The 13,188-nt window shown below is 41.9% G+C and overlaps 1 protein-coding gene across 5 annotated transcripts in view; it reads right to left on the bottom strand.

Moving 5' to 3' along the window:
* LOC126481617 (cytoplasmic protein NCK1) overlaps positions 1 to 13,188 on the bottom strand; it is an 83,137-nt gene that overhangs the window by 11,914 nt on the left and 58,035 nt on the right. The gene's annotated exons all lie outside the window — the stretch shown is intronic.

The following is a 13,188-nucleotide window of genomic DNA, read 5'->3' as shown; positions in this document are numbered from 1 at the left end:
CTGTGCTCAGGGAATCAAAGTTTCATGAAAGATGATCGCCTTACTTTGAAGAATATATTCCTGAAAAAAAAAAAAAAATTTAACTCAAAGTCTCAAGCAGAAATGCGCATCAATAAAGTAAGTTTTGATTTGCAAATGGAAGTGAAAACACAACATTTAATGTCCTGTGCTTCTTTTATCTATAGCAAAAACTTCTCCTCTCTCTGATTCACAAACAAATTTTAGCACCTAACACCTCTGGCTTAGCCAGCAAACTGAATTCATCGGAGCAACAACAAAATACTCAGACATTTGATACTCTTTCCAATGCTTCTGTTTACAAAATCCCCATGTCAAGCAAAACTTTGTATTCGTAATATAAACTGAAGGACTCAACAAGCAAATTGATATCATGATTGTTACTTTTTTCTAAATATAATTTTTTCTCGTATTTATAATTAACCATTACAATAGCACATTTTGCAAGATAAATAAAATATGCATAGTTATATTATCTTGAGGTATTCGTTACATGTTAAGAATATACAAAGGGTTTTGTCCCTCCAGTAAGCCTTGTAAGTAATAGTAGGTGGCCAAAGCCCATGTTTATGCTGCAGCCTCACTGGGGCTCATTGCCAGCACACTTGGCTGTTTCTGGTAAACAAAACAACTGCCCATTGTCCAGCCATACATGCAAATTTAACCTGCAGCTGTAGTTTGATCACTGGAGTAGTGTGTGTGCACTTCTCTCTAGGTGTGAATGGCATCACTTATATGCACATGCTGAGAGAGATGCATGCACATACTATGTGTAATGGAATCACTTATATGCACATGCTGAGAGAGATGCATGCACATACATGTATGCCTCTATTTGCACATGGGGCAAGTACAGGGATATTGGCGACTAGGCACAAATTGCAGTGGTGTAAGTGCAGATGAGAAAGACAGTAAATTGCTCATGTTGGTCCATCTCTTTGTAGACAGAATGATGATCTGAAAGTTATCACTGATTTCTATATCTTTTAATGGGCTCCACATAACTTTACCTTATTGCACATACTCTCTCTACACATATGACGTTTCGATGGGGCGAGAAAGGACACAGGACTGCCCTTTTTTTTTTTTAAATCCACACTGGCACCATCAGTAGCATTTGTATTGCAGACTGGACCATGCCAGAAAAAGTGAACCCTCCAGATGGAGTTGTCACACTGATAGGAGCACAACATGCTTACAATAAGACTATTACAGCTCAAATGAAGTCACTTTGTGATTGAATGATAGCAGTGCTCCCTGCCGCCGTTGGATAAGCAGCTGCAGCAGCAAGTCGTATACTCCTAGCTCACTCATTTGTTACATAGTTTAATTCTTAATTTCTTTGCGTGTTTTTGGTACTTGCATTGTTTAATTCATAAATTTCGGGCGTATTATAGTATTTGAGAGTTGTAGCATCGCGTTTTGTACCTGAATAGTGTAAATTCGCGTAGTCGTTTGTCTTCTGTTTTTGTTTTGAACGGCCAGTGTCAGTTGGTCACAGTCAGTGTGCTCCCTGCCGCCGTTGGATAAGCAGCTGCAGCAGCAAGTCGTATACTCCTAGCTCACTCATTTGTTACATAGTTTAATTCTTAATTTTTTGCGTGTTTCTGGTACTTGCATTGTTTAATTCATAAATTTCGGGCATATTATAGTATTTGAGAGTTGTAGCATCGCGTTTTAGTACCTGAATAGTGTAAATTCGCGTAGTCTCCTTCCGCCGCCGAGCAGTGTCAGCAGTGCGCAAGTAGCAGCATTACTGCATTTACTAGGCAATCTTGTATTTTAATAACCGTTTAAATTTTGTCGATTTGTTTGCGCTCTCTGTAGATTAGTTCAGACGTTCTTTGCAAAACAGTTTTTAGCATGGATAGGCACTGCAACTGCTGTGTTCGGATGCAGGCTGAGTTGGCATCCCTTCACTCCCAGCTTCAGGCAGTGTTGGCTTCGGTCACACAGCTTGAGGCTGTTGCCAATGGGCATCACTGTGGGGGTCCGGATGGGGGTTTGTCGGGGACGGCCAGCTCGTCCCACGCATCCCCTGATCGGACTACGACTGTGGTTGCCCGGGATACTGCCCGCACTGAGGCTGATTCCTCACCTGTGGTAGAGTGGGAGGTCGTCTCAAGGTGTGGCAGGGGGCGAAAGACATTCCAGAGGGCTGAACGGAAAGCCTCTCCAGTTTGTCTGACGAACCGGTTTCAGGCTCTGTCTCAGGCTGATACTGATCTTCGGCCTGACATGACTGCTTGTCCTGTTCCAGAGGTTGCCCCTCAGTCTACAAGATCCGGGCAGTCGCAGAGGGTGGGCTTACTGGTAGTTGGGAGCTCCAACATCAGGGCGTAATGGGGCCCCTTAGGGAAATGGCAGCAAGAGAGGGGAAGAAAACCAATGTGCACTCCGTGTGCATACCGGGGGGGAGTCATTCCAGATGTGGAAAGGGTCCTTCCAGATGCCATGAAGGGTACAGGGTGCACCCATCTGCAGGTGGTCGCTCATGTCGGCACCAATGATGTGTGTCGCTATGGATCGGAGGAAATCCTCTCTGGCTTCCGGCGGCTATCTGATTTGGTGAAGACTGCCAGTCTCGCTAGCGGGATGAAAGCAGAGCTCACCATCTGCAGCATCGTCGACAGGACTGACTGCGGACCTTTGGTACAGAGCCGAGTGGAGGGTCTGAATCAGAGGCTGAGACGGTTCTGCGACCGTGGGGGCTGCAGATTCCTCGACCTGCGCCACAGGGCGGTGGGGTTTCAGGTTCCGCTGGATAGGTCAGGAGTCCACTACACGCAAAAAGCGGCTACACGAGTAGCAGGGGTTGTGTGGCGTGGGCTGGGCGGTTTTTTAGGTTAGATGGCCTTGGGCAAGTACAGAAAGGGCAACAGCCTCAACGGGTGCGGGACAAAGTCAGGACATGCAGGGACCAAGCAGCAATCGGTATTGTAATTGTCAACTGTCGAAGCTGCGTTGGTAAAGTACCAGAACTTCAAGTGCTGATAGAAAGCACCGAAGCTGAAATCGTTATAGGTACAGAAAGCTGGCTTAAGCCAGAGATAAATTCTGCCGAAATTTTTACAAAGGTACAGACGGTGTTTAGAAAGGATAGATTGCATGCAACCGGTGGTGGAGTGTTCGTCGCTGTTAGTAGTAGTTTATCCTGTAGTGAAGTAGAAGTGGATAGTTCCTGTGAATTATTATGGGTGGAGGTTACACTCAACAACCGAACTAGGTTAATAATTGGCTCCTTTTACCGACCTCCCGACTCAGCAGCATTAGTGGCAGAACAACTGAGAGAAAATTTGGAATACATTTCACATAAATTTTCTCAGCATGTTATAGTCTTAGGTGGAGATTTCAATTTACCAGATATAGACTGGGACACTCAGATGTTTAGGACGGGTGGTAGGGACAGAGCATCGAGTGACATTATACTGAGTGCACTATCTGAAAATTACCTCGAGCAATTAAACAGAGAACCGACTCATGGAGATAACATCTTGGACCTACTGATAACAAACAGACCCGAACTTTTCGACTCTGTATGTACAGAACAGGGAATCAGTGATCATAAGGCCGTTGCAGCATCCCTGAATATGGAAGTTAATAGGAATATAAAAAAAGGGAGGAAGGTTTATCTGTTTAGCAAGAGTAATAGAAGGCAGATTTCAGACTACCTAACAGATCAAAACGAAAATTTCTGTTCCGACACTGACAATGTTGAATGTTTATCGAAAAAGTTCAAGGCAATCGTAAAATGCGTTTTAGACAGGTATGTGACGAGTAAAACTGTGAGGGACGGGAAAAACCCACCGTGGTACAACAACAGAGTTAGGAAACTACTGCGAAAGCAAAGAGAGCTTCACTCTAAGTTTAAACGCAGCCAAAACCTCTCAAACAGAAGCTAAGCGATGTCAAAGTTAGCCTAAGGAGGGCTATGGGTGAAGCGTTTAGTGAATTCGAAAGTAAAATTCTATGTACCGACTTGACAGAAAATCCTAGGAAGTTCTGGTCTTACGTTAAATCAGTAAGTGGCTCGAAACAGCATATCCAGACACTCCGGGATGATGATGGCATTGAAACAGAGGATGACACGCGTAAAGCTGAAATACTAAACACCTTTTTCCAAAGCTGTTTCACAGAGGAAGACCGCACTGCAGTTCCTTCTCTAAATCCTCGCACAAACGAAAAAATGGCTGACATCGAAATAAGTGTCCAAGGAATAGAAAAGCAACTGGAATCACTCAATAGAGGAAAGTCCACTGGACCTGACGGGATACCAATTCGATTCTACACAGAGTACGCGAAAGAACTTGCCCCCCCCCCCCCCCCCCCCTTCTAACAGCCGTGTACCGCAAGTCTCTAGAGGAACGGAGGGTTCCAAATGATTGGAAAAGAGCACAGATAGTCCCAGTCTTCAAGAAGGGTCGTCGAGCAGATGCGTAAAACTATAGACCTATATCTCTGAGGTCGATCTGTTGTAGAATTTTAGAACATGTTTTTTGCTCGAGTATCATGTCGTTTTTGGAAACCCAGAATCTACTATGTAGGAATCAACATGGATTCCGGAAACAGCGATCGTGTGAGACCCAACTCGCTTTATTTGTTCATGAGACCCAGAAAATATTAGATACAGGCTCCCACGTAGATGCTATTTTTCTTGACTTCCGAAAGGCGTTCGATACAGTTCCGCACTGTCGCCTGATAAACAAAGTAAGAGCCTACGGAATATCAGACCAGCTGTGTGGCTGGATTGAAGAGTTTTTAGCAAACAGAACACAGCATGTTGTTATCAATGGAGAGACGTCTACAGACATTAAAGTAACCTCTGGCGTGCCACAGGGGAGTGTTATGGGACCATTGCTTTTCACAATATATATAAATGACCTAGTAGATAGTGTCGGAAGTTCCATGCGGCTTTTCGCGGATGATGCTGTAGTATACAGAGAAGTTGCAGCATTAGAAAATTGTAGCGAAATGAAGGAAGATCTGCAGTGGATAGGCACTTGGTGCAGGGAGTGGCAACTGACCCTTAACATAGACAAATGTAATGTATTGCGAATACATAGAAAGAAGGATCCTTTATTGTATGATTATATGAGAGCGGAACAAACACTGGTAGCAGTTCCTTCTGTAAAATATCTGGGAGTATGCGTGCGGAACGATTTGAAGTGGAATGATCATATAAAATTAATTGTTGGTAAGGCGGGTACCATGTTGAGATTCATTGGGAGAGTGCTTAGAAAATGTAGTCCATCAACAAAGGAGGTGGCTTACAAAACACTCGTTCGACCTATACTTGAGTATTGCTCATCAGTGTGGGATCCGCACCAGATCGGTCTGACGGAGGAGATAGAGAAGATCCAAAGAAGAGCGGCGCGTTTCGTCATAGGGTTATTTGGTAACCGTGATAGCCTTACGGAGATGTTTAATAAACTCAAGTGGCAGACTCTGCAAGAGAGGCGCTCTGCATCGCGGTGTAGCTTGCTCGCCAGGTTTCGAGAGGGTGCGTTTCTGGATGAGGTATCGAATATATTGCTTCCCCCTACTTATACCTCCCGAGGAGATCACGAAAGTAAAATTAGAGAGATTAGAGCGCGCACGGAGGCTTTCAGACAGTCGTTCTTCCCGCGAACCATACGCGACTGGAACAGGAAAGGGAGGTAATGACAGTGGCACGTAAAGTGCCCTCCGCCACACATCGTTGGGTGGCTTGCGGAGTATAAATGTAGATGTAGACAACCTACAAAGCAGTGAACACATCCACTATGTGATGCTCAAGAAAGAATTGTGACTGGCTGATGGCTGGTCACACACTGAACAGTCAACCCAATAAGTTATTTTAATCTGAGTAGTGGAACCATCTGGCCAATCTCTTTTTACTGTGAAGCATGCGATTCTCTCACTCGCTACATGCAAACTAGTAGTCCTATGGAAAATGTGAACAGGACCTTTTTGTAGGAAATTTAATGTAGTTAAACTTTGTATTGGGATACTTTTTCACTACAGGCCATAGTCTTCAAGTTATTAAAGAAAAAAGTACAAAAGTGACCTTCAAACACAGCCCCATTCCCACAGTCAGCCTCCATTGGTCAGGATTTCTAGTATGTTGTTCGTGGCTCTCTCTCCTTCCACTGTACAAAAATTTCCAGTTACACAAACTAGTCCTGATATTCAACCTTTCTTGGTCTCTATTGACTGGGCTATTATGCCACCTTCATAGTTGGCTATTTAATTAACATTATAATTTAAACGTGCCCCAAAGCGTAATGAGAGAAAATCAACTTCTTTAAATATTATGCTACACTAATTACACATAACTAACACTTGGTTTAAGAATCATGAAAGAAGGTTGTATACATGGAAGAACCCTGGAGATACTAAAAGGTATCAGATAGATTATACAATGGTAAGACAGAGATTTAGGAACCAGGTTTTAAATTGTAAGACATTTCCAGGGGCAGATGTGGACTCTGACCACAATCTATTGGTTATGACCTGTAGATTAAAACTGAAGAAACTGAAAAAAGGTGGGAATTTAAGGAGATGGGACCTGGATAAACTAAAAGAACCAGAGGTTGTACAGAGATTCAGGGAGAGCATAAGGGAGCAATTGACAGGAATGGGGGAAATAAATACAGTAGAAGAAGAATGGGTAGCTTTGAGGGATGAAGTAGTGAAGGCAGCAGAGGATCAAGTAGGTAAAAAGACGAGGGCTAGTAGAAATCCTTGGGTTACAGAAGAAATACTGAATTTAATTGATGAAAGGAGAAAATATAAAAATGCAGTAAGTGAAACAGGCAAAAAGAAATACAAACATCTCAAAAATGAGATCGACAGAAAGTGCAAAATGGCTAAGCAGGGATGGCTAGAGGACAAATGTAAGGATGTAGAGGCCTATCTCAATAGGGGTAAGATAGATACCGCCTACAGGAAAATTAAAGATACCTTTGGAGATAAGAGAACGACTTGTATGAATATCAAGAGCTCAGATGGAAACCCAGTTCTAAGCAAAGAAGGGAAAGCAGAAAGGTGGAAGGAGTATACAGAGGGTCTATACAAGGGCGATGTACTTGAGGACAATATTATGGAAATGGAAGAGGATGTAGATGAAGATGAAATGGGAGATATGATACTGCGTGAAGAGTTTGACAGAGCACTGAAAGACCTGAGTCGAAACAAGGCCCCCGGAGTAGACAATATTCCATTGGAACTACTGACGGCCGTGGGAGAGCCAGTCCTGACAAAACTCTACCATCTGGTGAGCAAGATGTATGAAACAGGCGAAATACCCTCAGACTTCAAGAAGAATATAATAATTCCAATCCCAAAGAAAGCAGGTGTTGACAGATGTGAAAATTACCGAACTATCAGCTTAATAAGTCACAGCTGCAAAATACTAACACGAATTCTTTACAGACGAATGGAAAAACTAGTAGAAGCCAACCTCGGGGAAGATCAGTTTGGATTCCGTAGAAACACTGGAACACGTGAGGCAATACTGACCATACGACTTATCTTAGAAGAAAGATTAAGGAAAGGCAAACCTACGTTTCTAGCATTTGTAGACTTAGAGAAAGCTTTTGACAATGTTGACTGGAATACTCTCTTTCAAATTCTAAAGGTGGCAGGGGTAAAATACAGGGAGCGAAAGGCTATTTACAATTTGTACAGAAACCAGATGGTAGTTATAAGAGTCGAGGGACATGAAAGGGAAGCAGTGGTTGGGAAGGGAGTAAGACAGGGTTGTAGCCTCTCCCCGATGTTGTTCAATCTGTATATTGAGCAAGCAGTAAAGGAAACAAAAGAAAAATTCGGAGTAGGTATTAAAATTCATGGAGAAGAAATAAAAACTTTGAGGTTCGCCGATGACATTGTAATTCTGTCAGAGACAGCAAAGGACTTGGAAGAGCAGTTGAATGGAATGGACAGTGTCTTGAAAGGAGGATATAAGATGAACATCAACAAAAGCAAAACAAGGATAATGGAATGTAGTCTAATTAAGTCGGGTGATGCTGAGGGAATTAGATTAGGAAATGAGACACTTAAAGTAGTAAAGGAGTTTTGCTATTTGGGGAGCAAAATAACTGATGATGGTCGAAGTAGAGAGGATATAAAATGTAGGCTGGCAATGGCAAGGAAAGCGTTTCTGAAGAAGAGAAATTTGTTAACATCCAGTATTGATTTAAGTGTCAGGAAGTCATTTCTGAAAGTATTCGTATGGAGTGTAGCCATGTATGGAAGTGAAACATGGACGATAAATAGTTTGGACAAGAAGAGAATAGAAGCTTTCGAAATGTGGTGCTACAGAAGAATGCTGAAGATTAGATGGGTAGATCACATAACTAATGAGGAAGTATTGAATAGGATTGGGGAGAAGAGAAGTTTGTGGCACAACTTGACCAGAAGAAGGGATCGGTTGGTAGGACATGTTCTGAGGCATCAAGGGATCACCAATTTAGTATTGGAGGGCAGCGTGGAGGGTAAAAATCGAAGAGGGAGACCAAGAGATGAATACATTAAGCAGATTCAGAAGGATGTAGGTTGCAGTAGGTACTGGGAGATGAAAAAGCTTGCACAGGATAGAGTAGCATGGAGAGCTGCATCAAACCAGTCTCAGGACTGAAGACCACAACAACAACAACAACAACAACTAATTACACAGACAATTCGATCTAAACTTAGCTCTTACACGCACAGCAGTTTCAGAGTCAGAAGAACTAAAAAATACAATGATGTAATTTTTTATTTTATGGTGTTAAAAATACACAAAATTGTTAGGTAAAATTTACACTAAGATCAATTTTACAACCTGTAACAGTTGAACTACGCTGGTGTTATAGCAAGGTCAGTTAATGAAGACCAAAGAAGATCAAACGTGGGAAATAATTTGTACAGTTGCAAATTTTTGTACAATGTTAGGAGAGAGTGCCATGAACAACACACTACAAATCTTGGCCGTTGGGGGTTGAGTGTGGAGTGAGGCTGTGACTGAAGGTCACTCTTGTACAGTTTTTTCGAATAATTCAAAAACTATGGCCTCTAAAAAAAAGTATCCCAGTACAAAATTTAATTACCTTAGTTTCCTGCAAAAAGGTACTGTTTACTTTTTCTGTAGGTCTAAGAGTTTGGGCCTAGTGAGAGAGATAATATGAAAATCTCACATGTAGTTTATTTTATAATATACGCTACATATAAATACACATCTAATACATTAATATGTATATAATATATAAAGGGGAAACATTGTTCTCAAAATTCTCAAAAATTTTGTAACATTTTTTCTTCAAAATTGAATATTCAGACTGACAGACTAAATATTTTTTTTCAAACAACAATTTATATGTTTTCTGTTAAACTGACTCCGGGAAAGAAACTGCTGTGAATATGTGCCATTTCATTCTCTTTCTTGAAGTCAGTTTCAACTACAACAGCAGGGCATGTAAACATTTAGACAAATTGTTTCTCACATATATACAATCTTTCTCTTTAAATATATCAAACAAAAATTATATATATGACAATATACTGATTTGTTTTCTTTCTTGTTATCAGTTTTACAGAAAACAGGGAAGGTGTATCTATGGCTTATCAGCTAATGATTAGAATACTACCATGGAATGTAAATCTCCCAGAACTCCAAAACTTGCTAATCCTACCCATTCACAGATTAAAACTATGTGAAACACCAGCAATGCAGCAATGAAGCTTCTATCCTCACAGATCCAGCAGCTGGAGAAGTCTCTCTCAAACCCTGTACAACTGACGATCCCAACAAATTTACCCATTCATTTTAAGCAACTGCATTTCCCAATAAAAGTTTCATTTGCAATAACAAACAAGGCTCACAGTCATAGAGAGGGGTAGGAGGATGGCGGGGCAGGTGTGGATGTGGTGTGCGTGCGTACACACACACACACACACACACACACACACACACACACACACACACACACACACACACACACAGAGAGAGAGAGAGAGAGAGAGAGAGAATAGACAAGGGGAGGGGGGGGGGGAGCAAGGAGTTTAAGATGTACATCTAATTCCCAAACACATTTTCCAATTACAGAGCGTTTCCAAGTTCACTAGTACAAAGATATGATCAATGTGGGATGAATATTTGCTATGTTAAAATAAATCACCAACAGTTTTTATACTTGTTGTTACTGTTATTTTTTATTTGATTGAATTACAGATCTGATTTTTAGAAACTATAGAATGTTATAATGCTACAAATACAGAATAAGGTAATTTACAGTAAAAGCACCACCAGCACCATTTTTCTATCCACACTGCTGCTAAAGTTATAATAAAGATGGATTCTTGCATTATTTTACAGTCTATCAGTTATATAATTACAATAAATCTTGCAGTTAATACCAAACCGAACATTCCGTATCAATTATGAATCATAAAGCATGAGGTTGCCACGATAGACAACCCTAAATGTATCCACAATGAATAAATGTAGGGTTTCACCAAGTTAGAATGGACAATACGGGAAATTTCCTGATGTTCGCGATAATTTTTATCATTCATAGTTGCCGAATTACGACAATAAGGATTTTTTTCCCTCTCTAATGGTGCTATATACATTTTTCTCTGGCATTTGAAAGAAACTCTTAAGAGAACGTCGGCGATTTAATATGTATGGGACTTGACCAAACAGTATCAAAATAACAGTGCCGGAAACCACAGTCCCGCCTGTCAGGACAAGGGGCTCCACAAGGATATACATCAACATACATACTCCGCAATCCACCATACGGTGCATGGCGGAGAGTACCTCGTACCACAACTAGCATCTTCTCTCCCTATTCCACTCCCAAACAGAACAAGGGAAAAATGACTGCCTATATGCCTCTGTACGAGCCCTAATCTCTCTTATCTTTGTGGTCTTTCGACGAAATATAAGTTGGCGGCAGTAAAACTGTACTGCAGCCAGCCTCAAATGCTGGTTCTCTAAATTTCCTCAGTAGCGATTCACAAAAAGAACGCCTCCTTTCCTCTAGAACCTCCCACCCGAGTTCCTGAAGCATTTCCATAACACTTGCGTGATGATCAAACCTACCAGTAATAAATCTTGCAGCCCACCTCTGAATTGCTTCTATGTCCTCCCTCAATCCGACCTGATAGGGATCCCAAACACTCAAGCAGTACTCAAGAATAGGTCGTATTAGTGTTTTATAAGCGGTCTCCTTTACAGATGACCCACATCTTCCCAAAATTCTACCAATGAACCGAAGATGACTATCCGCCTTCCCCACAACCGCCATTACATGCTTGTCCCACTTCATATCGCTCTGCAATGTTATGCCCAAATATTTAATAGACGTGACTGTGTCAAGCACTACACTGCTAATGGAGTATTCAAACATTATGGGATTCTTTTTCCTATTCCTCTGCATTAATTTACATTTATCTATATTTAGAGTTAGCTGCCATTCTTTACACCAATCACAAATCCTGTCCAAGTCATCTTGTATCCTCCTACAGTCACTCAACGACGATACCTTCCCATACACCACAGCATCATCAGCAAACAGCCACACATTCAGAAAACAACAGCGGACCTACCACACTTCCCTGGGGCACTCCAGATGATACCTTCACCTCCAATGAACACTCACCATCGAGGACAACGTACTGGGTTCTATTACTTAACAAGTCTTCGAGCCACTCACATATTTGGGAACCAAACCCATATGCTCGTACCTTAGTTAGGAGTCTGCAGTGGGGCACCGAGTCAAACGCTTTCCGGAAGTCAAGGAATATGGCAGCCGTCTGATACCCTTCATCCATGGTTCGCAAGATATCTTGTGAAAAAAGGGCGAGTTGCGTTTCACAGGAGTGATGCTTTCTAAAGCCGTGCTGGTGCATGGACAGCAACTTCTCTGTCTCAAGGGAATTCATTATATTCGAACTGAGAATATGTTCGAGAATCCTGCAACAAACCGATGTTAAGGATATTGGTCTGTAATTTTGAGGCTCCGTCCTTCTACCTTTCTTATACACAGGTGTCACCTACGCTTTTTTCCAGTCGCTCAGGACTTTACTTTAGGCAAGAGATTTATGATAAATGCAAGCTAAGTAAGGAGCCAAGGCAGTAGATTATTCTCTGTAAAACTGAATTGGAATTCCATCAGGCCCTGGTGATTTATTTATTTTCAACCCATTCAGCTGCTTCACAACCCCAGGGATGTCTATCACTACGTCCTCCATACGGGAATCTGTACGAGACTCAAACAGCGGTATATTTGTACGATCCTCCTGCGTGAAAGATTTCTCAAATGCTAAATTTAAAATTTCAGCTTTCATTTTGCTGTCTTCCGTTGCCAGGCCAGACTGATCAGTGAGCGACTGGAAGGAAGCCTTCGACCCGCTTACCGATTTTACGTAAGACCAGAATTTTCTTGGGTTTTCAGCAAGATCTTTTGCTAAGGTATGACGGTGGTAGTGGTTGTATGCTTCGCGCATCGCTCTTTATACAGCAGTACGAATCTCTACTAACTTCTGCCTGTCCTCATTCTCCCGATCTCTCATGTACCACGAGTGCAACTGTCTCTGCTTCCTGAGCATTCTCCAAATTGCTCTGTTAAACCACGGTGGGTCTTTTCCATCCGTAACCCACTTTTTCGGCACATACTTGTCCAATGTGTGATTTACAATGTGTTTAAAATTTGTCCATAATTCTTCCACGTCCATCGTACCGGAAGTAAATGAAGTCGATTCATTTACTAAGTGGGATGCTAACAACTGCTTATCTGTTCTTTCTAGTAAGGATACTCTCCTAGCCTTCTTGACCGACTTTTTTACTTTCGTAACCATAGTCGTAATGACAACATCATGACCACTAATTCCTGTCTCAACACTGACACAGTCAATGAGGTCTGGTCTGTTCGTGGCTACCAGATCTAAAAAAGTTCCATTACGCGTTGGCTGTCGATTTAGCTGCTCAAGACAGTTTTTGGATAATGTGTTCAAAAGTAATTCACACGATGGCTTGTCTGTACCACCTGTAATGAATCCATAGACATCCCAGTCTATACTAGGTAGGTTGAAGTCGCCTCCGACTAATATAGCGTGATCCGGATACTTCTGCGATACAGAGTGTATGATTCTAGAACTGTCACGGTGGAACCTGGTGGCCAGTCGTAACACCCAACAATTAAC

The sequence above is a fragment of the Schistocerca serialis genome, chromosome 5 (genome assembly GCF_023864345.2).
Source record: "Schistocerca serialis cubense isolate TAMUIC-IGC-003099 chromosome 5, iqSchSeri2.2, whole genome shotgun sequence".
Taxonomy (NCBI): Eukaryota; Metazoa; Arthropoda; class Insecta; order Orthoptera; family Acrididae; genus Schistocerca; species Schistocerca serialis.
This window is presented reverse-complemented; position numbering and strand designations above follow the sequence as displayed.